Consider the following 9,288-nt stretch of genomic DNA (forward strand, 5'->3'; position numbering starts at 1 on the left):
GAAAGACAAATATCATATGATATCACCTATATGTGGAATCTTAAAAAATGATACAAATGAACTTATTTACAAAACAGAAATAGACTCACAGACATAGAATACAAACTTATGGTTAACAAAGGGGGTAATGGGGGGGTAGATAAATTAAGAGTGTGGAATTAATATATACACACTACTGTATATAAAATAAACAACAAGGACCTACAATATAGCACAGGGAACTATACTCAATATCTTGTAATAACCTATAATGGAAAAGAATCTGAAAAAGAATGTATATATACACACAAATATATATAACTGAATCACTTTTATACACATGAAACTAACACAACATTGTAAATTAATTATACTTCAATTTAAAAAAATAAATAAAATAAAAATTTTTAAAGTATCCACTAAAGTTGAGACTCTTGCTCTGCACATCTAAAAGGTAGAATTTAATCTGATTTAAATTTATAACCCAGACCACTGCAGTTCATTCAGAGTGGGAGGGAGTTGGAGGGATTACTATAAACTACAGTAGAGGTCCCACATAGGAAAGATATGAATAGGTTTAATAACATTCCTCATTATATTTGAGTCAGCCCCATCAGTATGGAAAAAACCTAAATATATACCCACACAATATATTCCATGTTATGTTTTTCAGGTGGTTAAAATTTTACTAGTTGTTAAAGATTTATTAGCCACAGTGTTTCAAATTTGCAGAGCTGAATAACATATTATGAATTGTTAAGATTTTTATAGCCAAATAAGAGTAAATTAGAATTTAATTTTCAAAAAATACTTTGCCATTAATGTCATGTGATACTAATTAAAAGTGCTAATCAGGGCTTCCCTGGTGGCGCAGTGGTTGGGAGTCCGCCTGCCGATGCAGGGGACACGGGTTCGTGCCCCGGTCCGGGAGGATCCCACATGCCGCGGAGCGGCTGGGCCCGTGAGCCATGGCCGCTAGGCCTGTGCGTCCGGAGCCTGTGCTCCGCAACGGGAGAGGCCACAAAAGTGAGAGGCCCACGTACCGCAAAAAAAAAAAAAAAAAAAAAGTGCTAATCAAAAGATTTCCTAGGTAACCCTCTATCAAAAAACATTCTCTCTGAGCCTCATTTTCCTTATCTGTAAAATGGGGGCAAAAACCTGTTATAGATACCCCACAAGTTTAACAAGATGATCAAAACAGGTAATACATGAAAGTGTTCTGTAAACTCCAAACCACTGTAGAAATTCATTTTGTTTACTTTCAATATCCTTCAAACCAATTAAAATTACCTGTCCTTCCAGCCCCACATCTTCTCCCTGGTCTTCCTCAATATACTTTAATTATTAGTGTAGGTATATAATTGCCAGCTAAACCACTGAGATCAGGTGTCTTCCTGGGTATGCTACACTTGGGGGAATCTGAAAACTTCCCAAGGCTAAAGGCAAACAGATGGATTTAAGGGCTCAGTTTCCACATTTACATCCCACATATGGACTTTCCTAAGATAGATCTGAGAACATGTACTACATTTCTTCCTCTACTTTTATAGTCACTCTTTTCTCACATTACAGAAAAAAGACTTATGTCTCATCTGTCACTGATCTCACTGTGGAAAAGTGTTATGTCATAGAAAACCTCCAGGACACAAAACAAACAAAGAATTTCAAATACTGGTGCTGGTGTTGAGAATGACAATGTCCTTTTAATGGCCTTTTACAGCTCAGGTAGTTTCTTATTCTTAGCTTTCAATGAAATTAAATGAGGACCTACTGGAATAGGAATTTGATCATTGAAAACATTTTTTGTTTTAATGCGGTACGCGGGTCTTGCACTGTTGTGGCCTCTCCCGTTGCAGAGCACAGCCTGCGGACACGCAGGCTCAGCGGCCATGGCTCACGGGCCCAGCCACTCCACGACATGTGGGATCTTCCCAGACTGGGGCAAGAACCCATATCCCCCGCATCGGCAGGCGGACTCCCAACAATTGCACCACCAGGGAAGCCCTGAAAACATTTTTGATGGTAGAAATTAAAACTACAAAACATTAAATGTTTAGTTATTAATTCATTTTAAAATATCAATGACATATAAACTACATGTCAATACAAATAGCATCATTTTTAAATTAAAAATAACTTTTTTAATTTGATGAGAATGCTCAATTTAATTAACAAAATTTAGTGAGAAGAATGGTTTTATCTTTGAACTCTCATGTCTGACTTAATAGAAGATGTTAGGATTCTCTTATCTGCTTCTGCATTCAATCTTCATGTGTCACAATATCACATATGTAGCTGCTGGAAAATTCTACCGTATATTCTTCATAGAATGAGAATGACAAAGGAAATTGAAATCTTTATATTATTATGAAAATAGTTTTATCTCACTGACCTATCAAAAGAATCTCAGGTCCATTTACATGGAATTTCAGAAAATGCAAAGTTATAGTGACAGAAAACAGATCAGTGGCCACCTGGGGCCAGGGTCAGTGGAAGGATCGACACAACGGTTGCTCGGGTAAAGTTTTTATGGTGATGGAAACATCTGTATCTTGAGTGTGGTCATGTTTCCAGGAGTATATGCAGTCACTAAAATTTTATCAAACTTTGCAAAAAAAAAAAAGAGAATCTCAGGGACCCCCAAGAATCCTCACCAAATTTTGAGAATAACTTTGAATGATGTTACATTCACATTTTTTAATCCTCTCCCTGGTTATATATTGAAAATAGCATAGTGATCTACCACATGTGTGTGACTTTACACACAGACATTCTCGTTGCTTATTGTACTGCTAGTCTGTGCCCTACACACACAGTAACTCTGATAAAATCTAATTTATTCAATTCCCACCAAAAAAGAAAAAAGCTATAGTAAATGTATAATTGCATGTGCTGCAATATCAAATATATTCCTGGCAGAAAAGATCTTCCCTTTAAAGGAGGCATCAGTGAAAACTGAAAACTCTGCTTCCAATTTTACAGTCTGGTAGAATTTTACACAAACTAGTTTCTGGCTTCAAACATTACAGACCTTTTTTCTCTTTCATTACTCATACTTCTGCTGCCAAGCACCAAAAGACAAGTTCATGTGGCAAGGCCAACTTTCGCCTTTCACTTTGGTGTCCCAACACTGAAACTTGGAGACAGTAGGGGGTAGCAGTATTATTCCTGAAGCCATTTCTAAAGTGGCAACTTATTCACAAGCCACATACATATAGCCCACTAAACCCAAATTCAATATCTCCCCAATTCAACCTTTCTGAGGCAGATCTTAAAAATGCCTGTGATAACCCCAATGCCATTGACACAAAGTATGATGAAAGAAAAGTCAACATGGAGAGAAACAGATGTCTTCACTGGTTGTGATTATCTTACATTTTCAAGAGCTACAAATATAAGACCCCACAAACACATACTCTCAGGGCCCTGGAAGGAGCCTGTGTGAGTGAAAGTCCCTGCAGCTTAAACTTAAACTTTATTGGCTTTATAATTAATCTGTCTCTGCCTCACCACTTTTACCCAGTTGTATTTGCCCTTTCTTCCTCTGTATTTTGTGTTATTTTTGCAATAATCCTATTTATGTCCTTATTATAAAGCAAAAATTTCATAATAACACCTCCCACGTTCTAGGTGACAAGTTCTGCTTGTAGTACAAAGCAAAGGGAAATAATATATACTGAGAGCATTCTATGTAAGAAGTGCAAAATATTTTTGGAAAATAGAACTCTAACTTACTCTTGGTAAGGTAATGGATACCAAACTCTAGAGAGAAATGCTGTCCAATAGAAATACAACATGAATCACATATGTAATTTTAAATGTTCTAGTAGCCACATGAAAAGGTAAAAAGAAGTAGGTGAAGTTAATTTTAATAATATATTTTATTTAACCATATATATATAATATTATACCCTGGACATACATATAATACAAACAATTTATGATCTTGGGGCTTCCCTGGTGGTGCAGAGGTCAAGAATCCACCTGCCAATGTAAGGGACATGGGTTCGAGCCCTGGTCCGGGAAGATCCCACATGCCATGGAGGAACTAAGCCCATGTGCCACAACTACTGAGCCCACATGCTACAACTACTGAAGTCTGCGTGCCTAGAGCCTGTGCTCTGCAACAAGAGAAGCAACAGCAAAGAGAAGCCCGTGCACTGCAATGAAGAGTAGCCCCCACTCGCCACAACTAGAGAAAGCCCACGTACAGCAACAAAGACCCAATGCAGCCAAAAATAAATTAATTAATTAATTATCTTTTTTTTCTTTTTTGGTTACTAAATCTTTGGAACTAGATGTGTGTTTCAATTTGCATCTCAATTTAAACTACTAGCCACATTTCAAGTGCTTAATAGCCACATTTGGCTAGTGGTTACCATACTGGATAGTGCATGTCTAAATATAATGGAAGAGCCACAGGGTTAAAAGAAACACCCCTATTTTAACAACAGGAAAATCTAAAGCTTGGTATAAGTAACATTTCCAAGGTCACTCAGGAGTTAGCATTTGGTGGAGATGGAGTTTGAACATGGGTTTGCATAACAAGTTATAAAGTTGAAAGAAACTTTTCTAAATTAACAAAAATAAAAATCAAATTTAATCAATAGTGTTAGAGAAAAGACCAGATCATAAAATAATATAAAATCATTGTAAGATGAAGAGAAAGAAAAGAATCTAGACATTGACCTTTCACCTTTCACAAAAATTAACTCAAAATGGCTCATAGACCTAAATGTAAAATGCAAAAATAAAGATCCCTAGAATATACAGAAAGAATATCTACATGACCTTAGATTTGGAGATGACTCTTTAGATACAATATCAAAAGTACTCTCCATGAAAGAAAAAATGGTAAGTTAAAGTTAAATTTTTCTGCTCTGCCAAAGATAGGGTAAGAGAATTTTTTAAAAGCCATAGACTGGGAGAAAATCTTAGCAAAACATATATCTGATAAAGGACTGGTATCCAAAATATACAAAGAACTCATAAAATTCAACAATAAGAAAACAAGCAACCCAATTTTTTGAATGGGCAAGAAATCTGAACAGACACCAAAAAAAAAAAAACCCATACAGATGGCAATTATTTGGAATATGGGAAAACAATGCTCAACATCATATGTCAGCATGAAATTGTAAATTCATAAACAATGAGATACAACTGAATATCTATTAGAAAGGTTAAAATTCACGCACTGGTAAAACCAAATGCAGATAAGGATGTGGAGCAACGGGAACTCTCATCCATTGCTGGTAGAAATGCAAAATGGTACAGCTACTTTGGAAGACAGTTTGGCAGTTTCTTACGCAACTTAAAATACTCTTAGCCACGTAATCCAGGATTGCACTCCTTAGTATTTACCCAAGTGAGTTGAAAACTTACCTTCACACAAGAATCTGCATAAAAATGTTTATAGCAACTTTAGTCATAATTGCCAAACTTGGAAGCAAACAAGATGTCTTTCAATAGCTCAATGGATAAACAAACTGTGGTACAACATACAGTGGAATATTATTCTGCTAGCAAGCCACAGAAAGTCATAAAGTAATCTTAAATGCATATTACTAAGCAAAAGAAGCCAATCTGCTAGATACACACTGTATGATTCCAGCTGGATGACATTTTGGAAAAGGCAAAACTGTGGAGACAGTAAAATGATCAGTGGCTGCCAGAGTTTTGGGAGAAGGGAGGGATGGACAGGTGAAACAGAGGATTTTTAGGGCAATGAAACTACTGTGTATGATACTGAGATGGTAGGTACACATAATTACACATTTGTAAAACCCACATAATATACAACATAAAGAGTGAACCCTAATGTAAACTATGGGATTTAGTTAATAAAAATGTGTCATTATTGGATCATCAATTTTGACAAACGTACCACACTAATGCAAGCTGTTAACAATAAGATTAACTGTGCAGGAGACAAAAAGGGGATAAAAGGGAATTCTCTGTACTTTCTGCTCAATTTTTCTGTAAACCTAAAACTGGTTTTTTTTTTTTTGCAGTACACGGGCCTCTCACTGTTGTGGTCTCTCCTGTTGCAGAGCACAGGCTCCGGACACGCAAGCTCAGCGGCCATGGCTCACGGGCCCAGTCACTCTGTGACATGTGGGATCTTCCCGGACCAGGGCACGAACCCGTGTCCCCTGCATTGGCAGGCAGACTCTCAACCACTGCGCCACCAGGGAAGCCCTAAAACTGATTTTTTTAAAGTCTATTAATTTTTTTAAATATACCCAAAAAATTACTGGTTAGTATTTTAAAATATTAGCCCACAGTGTTTGCAAATTGATATGGTTTGCTAGAAATGAGGACTAAGAGATAGAAAATATCACCCCCTAGTGGCCCTGAGAAAGAAAACTACAAGTAATGAACCAGCTAGAGTCAAAGAAAAAGCAGCAAGTGTCCCTTTTGTGGGACAAGATACTTTTAAAAACAAATTACGTCTCAAATATGATAGCTATACATAAATCCAAGTAAGAACTCAAGTATTCAGGAGGAAGGGTGATTAAGGACAACACTTAAGGAAAATCAGAGAGTGTATGAGTAAAGTATCCATATATAAGTGATTGATGACTTATAATACCATGGGAGTGGTGTGGAAAGAAGGAAACCAAATTCTATAACTCCTTCAACTGTCTAAGTATCCCTTGGGTAAGAAGGCCTCTGCAGGCCAGGAAACGAAGTCACACTAAAGGGCCATAAAAATACAGGTCTATCCTCCCGGTAAAATATTGGCAGACCTGACTGGCAGATGTAAGATATAAGATCTAAGATGTAAGAAGCCACATTCAAGAAACTCAAGGGGACTAAGCAAACACAAGTTGAACTTTTAATTATTAATATAGTTAAAACTTTAAATTTGTTAAACTAAAACAGGTTACCATATACCCAATACGAAATGGGTCATGACAGATCTTAGACCAACACGTAGGACAAATAATTGCAACAATTATTCACTTCAGAATAAAATTTAAAAGAACAGCTAATTTGAATTAAACTTCCTTTAAACTGCAAGAAGACATTACATATAAGAACATCTCAACAAGTATTGTACTTATGTCCCTTACAGAATCTATCAAATATTTTTAGGACCCAAAAATCCTGACATTTTATTTGTGTCCCTATGTAACTGAGAATATAATTGAGAAGTCATAGACTAGAAATCATAGAAGGAAGATAGCACACATGAGAGCACTTTCTGTGCAGATAAACACACTGCCCTCCCACTACGATTCCAGGTGAATTCCACTGGTGTTGTGGACAGATTCATGTTGCAGATAGCATCCTCAATATTTTGAATTCAACCTCCTGGATGTCAATATATATTGCTAAGGATGTTTACTTTCACCCTACATTCTAACCTTTGGACCTATGAATTCATGAGTTCTTTACCCAAATGTATCTAACATGCTGTTAAACCCCTCCATTGGTTCTCTTAATTTTGTTTATTGACATTTTCAGTTCCAGAATTCATATTTGGCTCTTTTTGAAATCGGCTACACCATATTATATAGTTTCCTGTTGCCTGTCAAAGATTTCAAGGCTTGCTTTTACCTCTTTGAATGTAGTCTTAGTTTTCTCAAAGCAAGGTATAATTCTAATTATCTTGATTCCCCATCCGTTGCTTTCTATTTTCTGGTTTTCCTCTCATTCTTCCCATAGGATCTTGCCTCCTATTGAATCAGGTTATCTTTGATAATATGTCGAACTTTGTTGCTAAAAATTTTTGTAGAAACAATTAGTGTCAGAGGGTATTTTTGTTTGTTTCTGCCAGGAGCCCAGGGAAATAACAACCTGGATCATCCTAATCCAGTTTTAGAGTTTGAGATTTTTCTGGGCCCTCCAAATAACAGAAGGACAGGCAGCAGTCCCTCGAGGGCAGCTGACTCACTTCTGTTTCACCCTTACTGGTCCCTAATCAATGGCAGGTCCAGGGCTCCCACCTTTGGTGGGCCCTGGACTCTGACTGCTGTCCCTTCAGGCTGGCCAGACTATTAAACAAACTCTTCTAGATTGGCAACTAGAATCAGCGCAAAAATGGCCCTAAATGCTGGACTCTTCTCTCTAGATTTCCATCCCCTCCTGGATCTTAGCCTAGTAATCTACACTATCTGATTAACTCTTTGATGGTTTTAAAATTTTTGTGTGTCATTCAGTTTTTACTTGTCTTGAGCAGGAAGAATCAGTCCAAATGACTTTATCGTTACTGAAAACCAGGATTCCATTCCTGATCTTTACTCCTAACCCATTCCACAGTATCTCTGGCAGGGGGAAGATCTATGAACAATCAAAAGGTGTATGATGCTCAACGAAGTGGCCAGTCCCCACACCTGATGTGGATACTCACCCCCGAAACTAAGAGTGTGGATACTCACCCCTGAAACTAGGAGTGTGGATACTCACCCCTGTTCTCAACTGAGGCTTGGTTGCTGATTCTGTTAAATTAGGAACAACCCCACATGGTGCCTCATGTCACCATATATCAAATAAGAAGTGATTATTCATTAAAAATACAATACTTCTGGAATTCTCAAAAATTAAATGCTAATGGTCCCCTTTTGTCATGAATAAAGAGAAACTGAACAAGACTCTGATATGGAGGGTGTGTGAGTATATTTGTATATGTGTATGCTAGACTCCAAAATATTACACAAGTTATTCTGCTTACTTTGAATATGTATACATGTTTCCATTTAAAAAGTAAAACACATTATTATACCAAGACTATAAAAATATCCACTATTTTTGGAGCTGGTGCAGTTTATCAAATAATGAGACTTTCAGCCAATCACCAGCTGATTATTACGACTTTGCTGCTTTTTTTTTTTTTTTTTTTTTTTTTGTGGTATGTGGGCCTCCCACTGTTGTGGCCTCTCCCGTTGCGGAGCACAGGTTCCAGACGCGCAGGTTCAACGGCCATGGCTCACGGGCCTAGCTGCTCCGCAGCATGTGAGATCTTCCCAGACCGGGGAACAAACCCATGTCCCCTGCATCGGCAGGCGGACTCTCAACCACTGCGCCACCAGGGAAGCCCACGACTTTGCTTTTTAAAGTAGAAGCAGATAGAAAAATTTTTTAATGCAGAAAATTATAAGAAAGAAAATTAGTAACTCAAATCCCACCATTCATATGTTACTAACCTTCACCCTTTGATAAATACTTTCTAGTCACGTTTTTCTGTGCATATTTTATGTATTTTTTTCAGAGTTGAGCTTATTCCGCAGTAATATATACTGTTATGTAACATGCTTTTTCCACTTAACTCTATACCATAAGTATTTTCTCCTGTCATTATTT

Source organism: Tursiops truncatus, chromosome 5, assembly GCF_011762595.2.
Source record: "Tursiops truncatus isolate mTurTru1 chromosome 5, mTurTru1.mat.Y, whole genome shotgun sequence".
Classification (NCBI taxonomy): domain Eukaryota; kingdom Metazoa; phylum Chordata; class Mammalia; order Artiodactyla; family Delphinidae; genus Tursiops; species Tursiops truncatus.